This window comes from Schistocerca cancellata, chromosome 1 (assembly GCF_023864275.1).
Source record: "Schistocerca cancellata isolate TAMUIC-IGC-003103 chromosome 1, iqSchCanc2.1, whole genome shotgun sequence".
Classification (NCBI taxonomy): Eukaryota; Metazoa; Arthropoda; class Insecta; order Orthoptera; family Acrididae; genus Schistocerca; species Schistocerca cancellata.
In genome coordinates, this window is record NC_064626.1 from 636886115 (window position 1) to 636899490 (window position 13376).

Below are 13376 nucleotides of genomic sequence, written 5' to 3' on the forward strand. Positions count from 1 at the left end.
TTCAGAACACTTTGTAAATAATAGAGTTGGACAGGATTACGGAAACACCGCGAGGAATGGATACCTGAACATAAATGCAGGTGCTAGCGAAGCCTGCAGGTGGCGCCGTTGTATTACACCGCGAACGGCACCTGTGCACTGTCCTCTATACATTTCAAGTGTCAGTCGTGGGTAGAACAGTGTTCCGTATAGTTCTCAGTGCAATGTACAGGAGATATGTGAATCTGAACGTGGACAAATTGCTGGTGCTCGTACTATGGGTGCTTTCATAATCAATGTAGCCAAGATTTATGCTTCCAGAATGAGATTTTCACTCTGCAGCGGAGTGTGCGCTGATGTGAAACTTCCTGGCACATTAAAACTGTGTGCCTGACCGAGATTCGAACTCGGGACCTTTGCCTTTCGCGGGCAAGTGCTCTACCAACTTTCTTTTTTTTTTTTTTTCTTATCGTTGTTTCTGGTCGTTGCGGACGTCGCAAGACATCCTGTTCAAGTTCGGTGGTTGATCGTTCCACTCAGTTTTCTATTACAGGGGCCAACCGGCTCTCTGACCGAACACGCTGAGCAACCGTGCCGGCTCCAATTGAGCTACCCAAGCACGACTCACGCCCCATCCTCACAGCTCTACTTCTGGCAGTACCTCGTCTCCTACTTTCCAAACTTTACAGAAGCTCTCCTGCGAACCTATCAGAACTAGCACTCCTGAAACAAAGGATATTGCGGAGACATAGCACAGCCACAGCCTTGGGGATGTTTCCAGTTGGTAGAGCACTTGCCCGCAAAAAAGGCAAAGGTCCGGAGTTCGAGTCTCGGTCCGGCACACAGTTTTAATCTGCCAGGAATTTCATATCAGCGCACACTCCGCTGCAGAGTGAAAATCTCATTCTGGAAACATCCCCAAGGCTGTGGCTATCCAATGTCTCCGCAATATCCTTTGTTTCAGGAGTGCTAGTTCTGCTAGGTTCGCAGGAGAGCTTCTGTAAAGTTTGGAAAGTAGGAGACGAGGTACTGCCAGAAGTAGAGCTGTGAGGACGGGGCGTGAGTCGTGCTTGGGTAGCTCAGTTGGTAGAGCACTTGCCCGCGGAAGGCAAAGGTCCCGAGTTCGAGTCTCGGTCCGGCACACAGTTTTAATCTGCCAGGAAGTTTCAAGATTTATCCTGCTTAGAGGGAGAGTGGCAAAATGTCATCCGAAAAACTCACTAGGCGGTCTAAACTGCGTGTTCTGTGATCATGACAGGTGGTCATTGTAGCGGGTTGTGACGAAAAATAAGATGGCAGCTGCAAACGTCACTGCAGAACAGTAGCACTCGCGAACCCTGTCAGAACCAAAACAACACAGGGGGAATTCCATTAGCTGGGAGCTGAAGGACGAGCTGGAATTCTCGAAGCCACATGACAGTAAAGCAAATGCCCATAGCAAGGGAATGTGGCGCCGAAGCCTTAAAACCTGGACTCTGGAACAATGGAAGAAAGCCATATGGTCGGGTGGGTTCCTTTTCACATTGTTTTACGTCTGGCGAACGCTGTTCCAAGCCTACCATGCCGTCTACTTGCTGCTAAGAGCGAAACATGGCGGGGATTCAGAGGCGGTTTGGGCAGCCAGGTTTTGGTATTCCATTGGCCCCATAATTCTTCTAGAATGTCACATTACTGCCAATGATCATATGACCACTTTGGCTGGTCAGGTCCATCCCGTAGTAGAATATTCGTTCCACAATGATAATGCTGTGTTTCAAGAGCACAGGGCCCCTGTTCACACAGCTCACTTCGTTCGGCGCTGGTTTTGTCAGCAGGAATACAAAGTGCCGCATTTCTCCTGGGCACCACATCACCAGCTCTCAAAAATTGCTTTGCGTGATCGCTATCCTCCTCCGTCTTCGTTACCGGAAAATTGCCACTATTGTACCGAAAGAATGGTACAAAACTCATTTAAAACCCATACAGGATCAGTATTAATCCTCTCCCAAACGACGGTGAGCTGTTTTGAATGCCAACTGTGTTCTTACAACGTATTTTACGCGGTAATTTGTTGTGTTTTTGATGTTTACATATTTGTGTCGACCCCATCAGGTTTCAGCAAACGATGAGGTGATCAAAATCATACCTCCTAATGTCGTGTCGGACCCCCTTTTGCCGGTAGCTCGATGTGGCATGGACTCAACATGTCGTTGGAAGTATGTCGCGGAAATATAGAGCCATGTTTCCCCTATAGCCGTCCATAACAGCGAAAGTGTTAACGGTGCAGGAATTTGTGCACGAACTGACTCCTCAATTATGTCCCATATATTTTCGACAGGGTTCATGTCGGATGATCTGCGTGACCAAATCATTCGCTCGAACTGTGCAGAATGTTCTTCAAACCAGTAGCAAACAACTGTTGCCCGGTGACATGACGTCGTTGTCTGGAAACATGAAGTCCATAAATGGCTCCTACTGATTTCCAAATTGTCGAATGTAACAATTTCCATGCTATTTTATAAAAACTGACATTTTGAGCCCGTGGCTGTGAGTAAAGCATAGGTTTACTCTTACGTAGAAGATGGTAAAAAGTGGCTGGTTGCTATAACCATTTCCAGTCAATAATCTGTTCAGTAGGACCATAGAGCCCAGTCCATTCCTCTGACGAATATTTCTCCTCACAGTCCGAACAGATACATTCGTCACACGTCCCACAATTGCTTCCGTGGTTATTTTATGTAGTATTTCTTGTCTGTTAGCACTGACAACTCCACGCGAATGCAGCTGCTCTCTATCGTTAAGTGAAGGCAACCGGCCGTCGCCAGCGTTGTCCGTGGTGAGGGGTAATGGCTGATATTTGGTATTCATGGCACACTATTGACGCTGTGGTTCTCGAAATACTGAATTCCCTAACGATTTCCGGACCGAAATATCCCATGGAACTATCTACAGTTATTATTTTGCAATCAGAGTCTCTCAGTTCCCGTCGTGTGGCCATTGTCACCTTGGAAACCTTTTCACATGAATAATCTCAATACAAATGACTGCTCCACCAATACACTGCCCTTTCATACCTTCTGTACGCGATACTACCACCGTATGTATGTGTGCATATCGCTATCCCATGAACTTTGTCACCTTTTATGCTTCAAATGAGGCAGAAGCATACTTTTATATACACTGCTTGAGATTAAAATTGCTACATCAGGAAGATCACGTGCTACAGACGCGAAACTTAACCGACTGTCATATGCAAATGATTAGCTTTTCAGAGCATTCACACAAGATTGGCGCCGGTGGCGATACCTACAACGTGTTGACAAGAGGAAAGTTTACAACCGATTTCTCATACACAAACAGCGGTTGGTTGGCGTTGCCTGGTGAAACGTTGTTGTGATGCCTCGTGTAAGGAGGAGAAATGCGCACCATCACGTTTCCGACTTTGATAAAGGTCGAATTGCAGCCTATCGCGATTGCTGCTCGCGTTGGTCGAGATCCAACGACTGTTAGCAGAATATGGAATCCGTGGGTTCAGGAGGGTAATACGTAACGCCGTGCTGGATCCCAACGGCCTCGTATCTCTAGTAGTCGAGTTGTCAGGCATCTTATCCGCATGGCTGTAACGGTTCGTGCAGCCGCGTCTCGATCTCTGAGTCAACAGATGGGGACGTTTTCAAGACAACAATCATCTGCACGAATAATTCGACGACGTTTGCAGCAGCATGGACTATCAGCTCGGAAACCATGGCTGCGGTTACTCTTAACGCTGCATCATAGACAGGAGCGCCTGCGATGGTGTTCTCAACGACGAACCAGGGTGCACGAATGGCAAAACGTTAATTTTGGGATAAATACAGGTTTTGTTTACAGCATCATGATGGTCGCATCCGTGTTTGGCGTCATCGCGGTGAACGCACATTGGAAGCGTGTATTCGTCATCGCCATACTGGCGTATCACCTGGCGTGATGGTATAGGGTACCGTTGGTTACACGTCTCCGTCACCTCTTGTTCGCACTGACGGCACTTTGAACGGTGGACGTTACGTATCAGATGTGTTACGATCTGTGACTCTACCATTCATTCGATCCCTGTGAAACCCTACGTTTCAACAGGATAATGTACGACCGCATGTTGCAGGTCCTTTATGGGCCTTTCTGGATACAGAAAATGTTCGACTCCTGCTCAGGCCAGCACATTCTCCAGATCTCGCACCAATTGAAAACGACTGGTCAATGGTGGCCGAGCAACTGGCTCGTCACAATACGCCAGTCACTACTCTTGATGAACTGTGGTATCGTGTTGAATCTGCATGGGCAGCTGTACCTGTACACGCCATCCAAGCTGGTTCACTCAATGCCCAGGCGTATGAAGGCCGTTATTACGGAGAGAGGTGGTTGTTCTGGGTACTGATTTCTCAGGATCTATGCACCCAAATTGCGTGAAAATGTCAGATCTAGTATAATGAATACCCGTTAATCACCTGCATTTCTTCTTGGTGTAGCAATTTTAATGGCCAGTACTGTAATATACCGTGTCTATTATTGGGGGCATCGAATCGGAAAAAGTTTGAATGATAGGTACGATGTTTCAACTCTACGCCAGAGTTCATCATTCGTAATGGCTGGCGAGAATTAGCACGCAAGTTTCTTGGTAATCCATGAACAGATGTTTTCAGTGGGTAGGAGATGTGGCGAACGTATTTGAGAGGGCAACAGCTGAACATCCACTATACCGATACAGGCATGGCAGCATGGGAAACATGTGCTCCTGCACGGCTGACAAATTAAGTTTTCCTCGACATGTCAACTAGGCTACAGCTACAGATTTTAACACGCCACAGATGTAACGCCAGTTATCCAAATTACCGACTATGCAACCGTGTGAGACCATTTTGTACACCAAATGACACTCAACATCCTCACAACAGTGGAGGGGCCCGTACTGCGATGTGTAATGCACTCTGGCAACATTCTTTCTCCTCGGCGCTTCCTCACACGAGTATGTCCATCGCCAGGGTAGTACGCAGAGCAGTAAGTTTTTGTGAATTAAGTTTTCTGAGCTTAGTTACACTAGGTGTACCAGGAGGAATTGTCAGTATTCATAATATGACAGAAACGCTTCATATAGACATACACCGCTTTCGGAGTGGTTCCACTTAATGTACGTTTGTTCCAGGGCTTGTGGCACGCTCATATGTTTCTTTCCCTAATCACTGCATTGATCGTGTTAGTACAATCAGATGGTCACCAATATCGCCAGATCTTATGCTGTTAGGTTTTTGGTTTATGGGGTTTCCTGGACCCCTGATTTGTACAGAAGAAAGATAAATACGCGAGGTGAACTGCCTGATCGCATCATGGGCGCTGCTGCCCTCAGTAGGGAGAGTGCAAAGGCACTCAGACAAGGAACACAACATATTCTCCCAAGAGTGAACAAATGCCTTGAAGCTGATGACGGAATATTTTAACATTTATCATGAACTGTACAACAACTGTGCCGGGGTGTGTACGATAATGCTTAGCTGTGAACGTGTTAAAAGTAAGTATTTTTCAGTTTGTTTACAAAAAGCATGTATTTTTTATTAACTGTTGTAGATGTGTAAATCTGACGTTGTATTTGCATAATACAGAAAATAAACAACGTACATTAACTGTCTTCTGTCTCGGAAATCATTCGGAGTAGGGTAAGTGTCTATAAGAATTTTTTTGCATCAAACTATCGTTCCTATCATATCCCGAATACTGACCACTCCTCCTGGACACGCTCTGAGAGTTGCAAATAATTGTGTCGGAGGAACATCCGCAACTGGTCACTATACCAGAGGTTGAAAATACCGTTACAGTTGTAAGGTTCTTTCGTTTAGAGCACGACCGGTTTCGGGCTGTCATACGCCTATCTTCAGGTGTCGTAACTATGCGATGCGACTCCCAGCGCCTCGGTGGACGAGAAAAGATGCGGTGTGCTACCGGCATCCTGATTCGTCCACCACGGGGCTCGGAGTCGCAGCGCGTAGTTACGACACCTGAAGATGGGAGTATAAGAGCCCGAAACCGGCCGTGTTCTAAATAAAAGAACCTTACAAATGTAGTGGTATTTTCAGCCTGTGGTTCTACGACTTGATTATATGAAACAAACAAACACAGTGCGAACAGGCCTTGGTTGTCCAAAGCTACCGATCGACCGCCCGTAGGCGTCACCAGACGCGGATACGGAGGGACATGTGGTCAGCACACCACTCTCACGGCCGTTGTCAGTTTTCATGACCAGTACCGCTACTTCTCAGACATGTAACTCCTCATTTGGCCTCAAATGGACTGAGTGCACCCCGCTTTCCACCAGCACTCGGCCTACCCAGACGGTGACTCGTCCAAGTGCTATCCTACCCTGACCGGTGATCTGAGGGGAAAAGATGTTACAAATGCAGGAAGGCCTTTGGTTAGTTGATTATATACGTTTTGAAAAAAAAAGCAATAAAGAGAGTATGAGTTCACAATGACGTGATATTAAATAGTGAAATGTTCAGCATACGATGATATTGAAACTAGTCTAGTGATGGAGACAGAAAAAAAAGTAACTAATAGTACTGCGATCAGTAGATTCCAGTGCCGATGTCACCATTTCTAGAAAGAGAGACTTATTCATAACCTCAAACTTGTCTCATGCTATGAGCTTTGCTTGAAATGTTATATGATAGGTCATTTGTACAAACGTTTCGAAGACATCAGGTGAATCAAATATTATGAAAGAACCCAAATAAATGCTGTAGAAACAAGGGAATTTGAAAATTGATCCAAATGATTTGAAGAACGACTGTGAATGGTTTGAAATGAAAATGCAAACTTTATAATAAGGGCACCCGCAACCGAAGTTATGTATTCTCGAAAAATAGCCGCAAACAGCTGTTGTATGATCCTTTAATAGTACTGCCGGTTTCACAAAATTGTAGCTGCTTCTCAAAAATAGCACCTTTGGGAATTAAGAATTAATGAAAATTGTAAAATTATAATATAAAGAATTTTTTAGATATGTATCAGATCCATTCCGGTAAGACTTTAAAATTATAGGTCTTATTATCCTTCGTTTATTCGTTCTAATTTTTTATCGATGTTTTTATAGCTGACTTCCTTCTATAGCCCTCATTTTCATTTGGCCTGTTTTAACTTTTGATATTAGTCACTACTTTAAAGAATTATTATAATCTGACTGGGAATTATGGGATGTCCAGTGAGTTCAACTTTTGCTGTAAATGAGATAACGATAATTTAAGTGACTTTCGTATTTAAGTTTGCTTCTGTCAGTTATGTTCTTTGTACATGCTGTTTGCTATATTCTTCTCCATAGATTCTTGCCATTCAAAAAATACTTTATTATTTTATAATTTTTTATAAGTCTTAATTCCGACATGTGCTCTTCTTGTTTACTTAGATTTATATGAAGATGCAACTCGAGCGTTGTAAAACCGGTAGTACTATTAAAGGATCATACAACAGGTGTTTTTGGTTTATTTTTCAAAAATGAAATGAGATTATTTGTGAATGAAGGCGGAATTTGTGTATGATTCTGTTTTCACTTCACGTGCCTGTTCTACTTTACGATTACAATAACGATAGTGGCTCCCATCACTACATTAGCACCAGATGTGAAAAACGACAGTAGCGTGATGATTTACTGAACTTGTTACGAAATCCTTAGGCTACAAGCGGTCGTCAGCCCTGACAGCGACATTTGTCACTGTGCGAGACAAGCACTCCACTTTGTGTCGCCTGTCGACGTACTGAATGACCCCTAATGACGTAAGCGGCCCCCCGTGGCAGCCTAAGCTTTATGTTGACGTCTCGCGTCAGTTAGTGGAGGGAGAATAAGCCTCTGTCGCTCGACAGTTGATAATCCCTTCCTGCGTTGGCTGAATTTCGTCGACAGTAGAAAGCAAATCAAAGAGTAGCATAACGGTAATTGTGACTGGTCGTTGCCGGATGGCCGTATTTAGTAGTATTTTGCGGGGGGTGCGTGAGGCCGACGAGCACGGCTGATTGGCCTCCATTGTGCGCAACCCCGTTATCGCAGACAGATGTCATTCCACTGTGCGAGGGGGTAATACGGCCGCTAGGGAGAGCCTCTGCTATTACAAAATAACTCCCCTAGCGGCGATGTCAATCTTTGACAAAGTACGGCTGGCTGTTGGCTTAATTAAAAGCAGATATTCATTGCGGTGTAGGGTAGTTGCATTCTTAGTCGACTACAGAGAGGTTGTTAATCGCGGTTCAGCTATAATGAGTTCTGATCTCCAGTCGACAGAAAAAGACCTCTCCGCTGTGTTTGCAGAGAGATTAACATATATGGAAGGTTCGTTATACAGGGTATTCGGAAACCACCGTTACAGACCTCTATGACCTGTAGAGCGAATACCTAATATTTTGAATAGGAGCCCATAACCGGAACCGTACCGTTTCCGTCGTACGACTGTTTCAGTTCAGATATTTAAATGATCCACTTCTGCTTGAGAAACTGAATTAGGCAGTAATACGAAAGAAAACAGAATGATACACCGTTCCATTATAGTTTATGCAACGCTTAATTGACGCGACAGATGAAGATCTGCTGTCACGAGTTCTGACCGTTGCACTAGAACTTGAAGAGACATCATCTGGTATGGGGAGTGCACACATGTTTCGTAGGTGCAATGTCTGGAACGACGTTAGTGGTTGCCACATCGAACCGCAGTTGCAGTGCAACTGTTTTGTACGTACGGTATGCTAGGTTCTTTCTTTGGCTTGATATAATGTAAACGCGTAATGTTTAAATGTTAATGCAGTAAATGTGCTTAAGTGATAAATGGATGTTTCGAATTGTTACCTAATAATTGTATTGTGGAATGCCTAATTCAATTCCTGAAGCAGAAGTGGATCAGTTAAACATCTGAATTCAAATAGTCGCACAATGGAAATGCCACGATTCCAAACACAGGTTCCTATTCAAAATATTATGTAGACACTTCCCTTTACAAATCCCAGAAGTTTGTAACGGGAATTTCTTAACACAATTCGTGTTTACTCACTTATTGCGTGTGAGCGTTCTTTAACTTGTTTTAGGGCATTTCATAATATTAATTAGTGCCTCGACTGTAGTTTATTTTTTCCGTTATGTCAGACTGCTTCAATAACAAAAAAGCATCATCACCATGGACTACAATTTGCTGCTTTTCTTAGCTTTCATTCAGCATTGAATCCACTATAAACAAGCCAGGCTAATGTTATTTAGTGAAAACAGCTCAAAGTTCAAATTTAAAATATTAACTGAATCTAAAACTGATTTCACGGTGTTTATCCCCTTCTGCATTTACGTATACCTCGGCTGTGTTGGTGAAATTTTGGACTGAGAGGGACTTCAGTGGAAATTTTCATAATTCACCGCAGGAAGTAAATATTTCCTAATAATCTGTTATCTCTAATTATATGTATTTTGGATACATACGAGGGTGAGTCAAATGATAACTTTAAATTTGTAATAACGAATCGAAATTTCGCGCCGTTATCCTGTAAGTTGGTAAGCGTGCTAGAAACAACATGCAGGATGGCCAGTAGGTGGCAGCATACTGCAGATGCACACATACCGTCGCAGTATCAATATAAAGATGGCCGCCCAACTTGCGACTTGCACTGGGGAAGAACAGCGTTCTGTTATTCGGGTTTTGCGTAGTGAAGGTGTGAAACCTATTGAAATTCATCGACGAATGATGGTTCAGTACAGCGATGCATGTTTGTCACAGCAGCAAGTCTACCAATCGAGCAGGAAGTTCGCAAATGCTGAAACTTCAGTAAAAGATGCTCCTCGTCCAGGTCAGGCACAATGAGTTGTAACTCCACAGAACATTGCAGCAGTTGAAGCCATAGTAAAGGAAAACCGCCGACTGACACTGAATGACATTGCAGCATGTTTACAGATTAGTTATGGGTGCTCCAGTTTCACCAGATGATTGCCACGGCAGCTGACTCCTGAATTAAGAGAACGGCGTGTTGATGCTTGTGAAGAACTTCTTCGGCGCTTTGAACGAGAAGGTGATGGCTTCCTTGCAAGAATCATTACTGGGGACGAAACCTGGGTTCACTCCCACCAACCGGAAACAAAGAGAGCAAGCAAGGAATGGCGCCATTCCTCATCACCAAAACCAAAGAAGTTTCTGACAGAACTATCAGCAGGGAAGGTTATGCTGACTCTCTTTTGGGACGAAAAAGGCCTTATTTTGGAGCATTACATGCCTAGAGGGAGCACTGTCACCAGTGCATGGTGTCGTGGGGTTTCCTACGAGCAGTGGCGCACTCAACCTGTCAGAGGCCCGGGCCGGCAAAACAAATTGAGGCTCCCCTTGCTACCCCCTCCCACCCTCCTCACCACACAGGAGTTCTCCGAGAGTTTCAGACGCAAACGGAAGGAAGTCCCACATTGCTTATCATCTTCATTTAGTGTCGTGATAATTTTCAAGGTATAGCGTTATTTTACGTAACACTGAAAGTGACTGCTCTCGTAATCTTGTTGCTATTATTTAATAGCTATTTGCCCCTTGTACGACAGAAATCATTACATGATTTCTGTTGTTCGAATCTATTAGTTATGTTTCGCAACTAAGTCGGCATAGAGCGAGCGGGGTGTATAAAAACGAATCCGTATTTCTCAAACCAAGAGCAAGGTCACTGTCTACATAAAACTTCGTTCAGTGCATGGTGGAGGGTACTTTACTTACGGATTTCAACAAAAGCCACAGTGTTGCTCCGATCTTGATGAAATTTTGTTCATTTGATCTTCAAAACAAGGGGAACCTCACCGTCTACGTGAAATTTCATACGGTGTATGGCGGAGGGTAACTTAGAACAGAATTACACACCGTTTGAGTGATCAGCTTGGGAGTTGGCTCATGTATGTATATTTTCGTGGTGAAGGAATTTATACAAGCCAACGTATGCTGGACGGCGGAAGGTTGGCCTACCTTTAAATAAATTCAACATCGTTTCGTCAATCAGCATGAAAGTTGGCAGATATACGTATTTTTTCATAGCGAAAGAGGAGATGGCATGACGGAGGCGGAGGAGGAGACATACGGAGAGAGGAGAACGTGTTGGGGGTGGGAGGGGCGGAGGAGGTGCATCCAGAGAAGTGAGACAAGCAGATTAAAAGAGAGAGGAAGCAGCAGATAAACAGAGAAGGGGGGGGGGGGAAAGTGGTGAATGACTAATGGAACAATGTAATAAATACGTAAATTAGGGGGGTTATGGTGATTTTGATGTACTATTAGAAAAAGCGGAGGAGGAGGTGGACAGAGACGGGAAGACGGATGGAGAAGGAGAGGAGGATGGAGAGGAGGAGGAAGTGTTGTGAGAGAGGGGGGCAGATGGAGGAGATCGAAAGAGAGACGGATGGGCGGAAGGAGGAGGTGGATAGAGAGACGAGATAGGACTAAATGGACAAGAGAGATGACGGAAGAGGGGATGAAGTGACATAAAACTGGGATGAATAAATATCTGGGAAACACTGGGTTTACTGTTAGATAAAGATTTACGCGACAATGTGCTTGTTCATCTGAAAGAAATTACAGAATATTTTCCCATGGTTGGATGCCGTGTATAAAGTCTCGATAACTAGAGTGTAGATCTTGATGTCTACAGATGATAAAATTCGTTGCTTAATATAGATGACTCCACCAAAGTTAATCTAGCTGGAATTTCATCTTCATAAAATGAACTGTATAATAATCAGCTGAAAAATGCTCCTGTTGGAGCACAATAAAGGCAGATATGATTGTGCTTAAAAGACTCTGACAGAAAAGTGGGCAACAAGTGTGTAAGTCCTCATTCCGCCTTCCTCACCAAAAATTCTGGAAGCTTCACAAGACGAGTGACCATGTTATGTAAGAAATTTCCCAAGTAAAATTTCAGTTTTGTCGAGTTAAAAATTCAATAAATAGCAGGTTTTGTATTAGAACTTTAGAAATACCGTTAAAAGTGTACTTTTGTGAATGAGATCCGCCAAATGCAAATAATTAGTTTCGTATGACATATATGACGAAACTCCAGAATCGGCAAGCTAACTTTGCGAAATTATTGATGCTGGTAAAATGTGTGCTGTATTTACACACACCGTTTTGAAACAACAATATTTTTAAGGCCCACAACAAATCGCAGAATTTTTCACCCAGAAAATCACGGTAAATTTTTTATCATCCAACTTTTCGAATCTCTAGACTCCCTGCGTGGTGACGCTCGTGTTTCCGACTACAAATAAATATCGTAACCGTGAACTTTCCGACTGACATGAAAATAAGAACATCCCTTCACATTTTATCCATGCTTAGGACTGACAATGCACGTATTACATATGTATGTTTGATTTTTTTCATTTTCCATTTTGTTTATTTTTTTTGTTATTGTTGCTTATTTTTTGTTGTTTTTGTTGATATCGTTGTTGTTTAATATTACAGTAGCAAATTTATAACATTTTTTTTCTTATCAATAGTAAAAAGGCTAGAAATTTTAAACACTTTTTTAAATCTCCAGAGTCTTCATATGTCTCCATAATGTCTTTCAATCTTTTGTCAAGATCTATGTACCTTTTCTTTCTTTTTTAGAAGAGGTAGGCCAATCGAATCTTTTTTCAATTTCAAAAATAGTATTCACTGCCGTCGTTCTGTGCCGTTGGTTAAAAAAGTTCCACATTTCAATAGGTATATTACGATTTTCCATCCATTGATCAACCATATAATCTGCAAATGCTGTGATCTTCTCCCTACTCGGCATGTGTTCCTTTATTAAAATCCACGCTTCACTGACAGTGTTAAGTGGAAGATGTGCCACTGCAGCACACATGTGACAGAACAATCGGACTTCCTCCCTATCCCTGTAGTCTTCCGTTAATCCCAGTTCCTGTATCTTCTTCCACAGACACTGGCTAAAGTGAAAATTACAACCGGAAAGTTGTGTTTCAGGGAACACTGAATTCATTGCGTTAATTGTAGCCGTTTCAAAATCTAGTACAGCAGCTTTTGGTGACCATCCCGGCATCTCAGATTACAATCCATAAAAAAGTCTTTCAATTGAATTTTGACAAAAAAAAAAAAAAAACAGGAAATATCTTAGTTGCCTCTTCTGTACTTCCGATGTCGACATCTATTGTGTACAATTGTTTGAACTGTTTCGAACACCTGTCAAAAGTCCCATCCAAAAGTACAGTTCTATTGCCACAAAGAATTTTTTCTGCTTCTTCACAAGCAAATACTAGAAGTCTCTTGACTGTAACAGAGCCATCATCAATCTTCAAAAACTATTACCTTCCATCAATTTCAAAAGGTCGTCGCTAAGACGAATTTCCGAACTAGAGACAGGGTTCTGGGGTGTCGCAATAGCTCCTCTTCTCGCCTTACACAATTGAG

General features: G+C 43.2%; 1 non-coding gene across 1 annotated transcript; it reads left to right on the forward strand.

The window, feature by feature from the left end:
* Nucleotides 1–1046: 1046 nt before the first annotated feature.
* On the forward strand, nt 1047–1121 carry Trnap-cgg (transfer RNA proline (anticodon CGG)). Its single transcript has one exon. It is a non-coding gene; the product is annotated as a tRNA-Pro (tRNA).
* Nucleotides 1122–13376: the final 12255 nt, after the last annotated feature.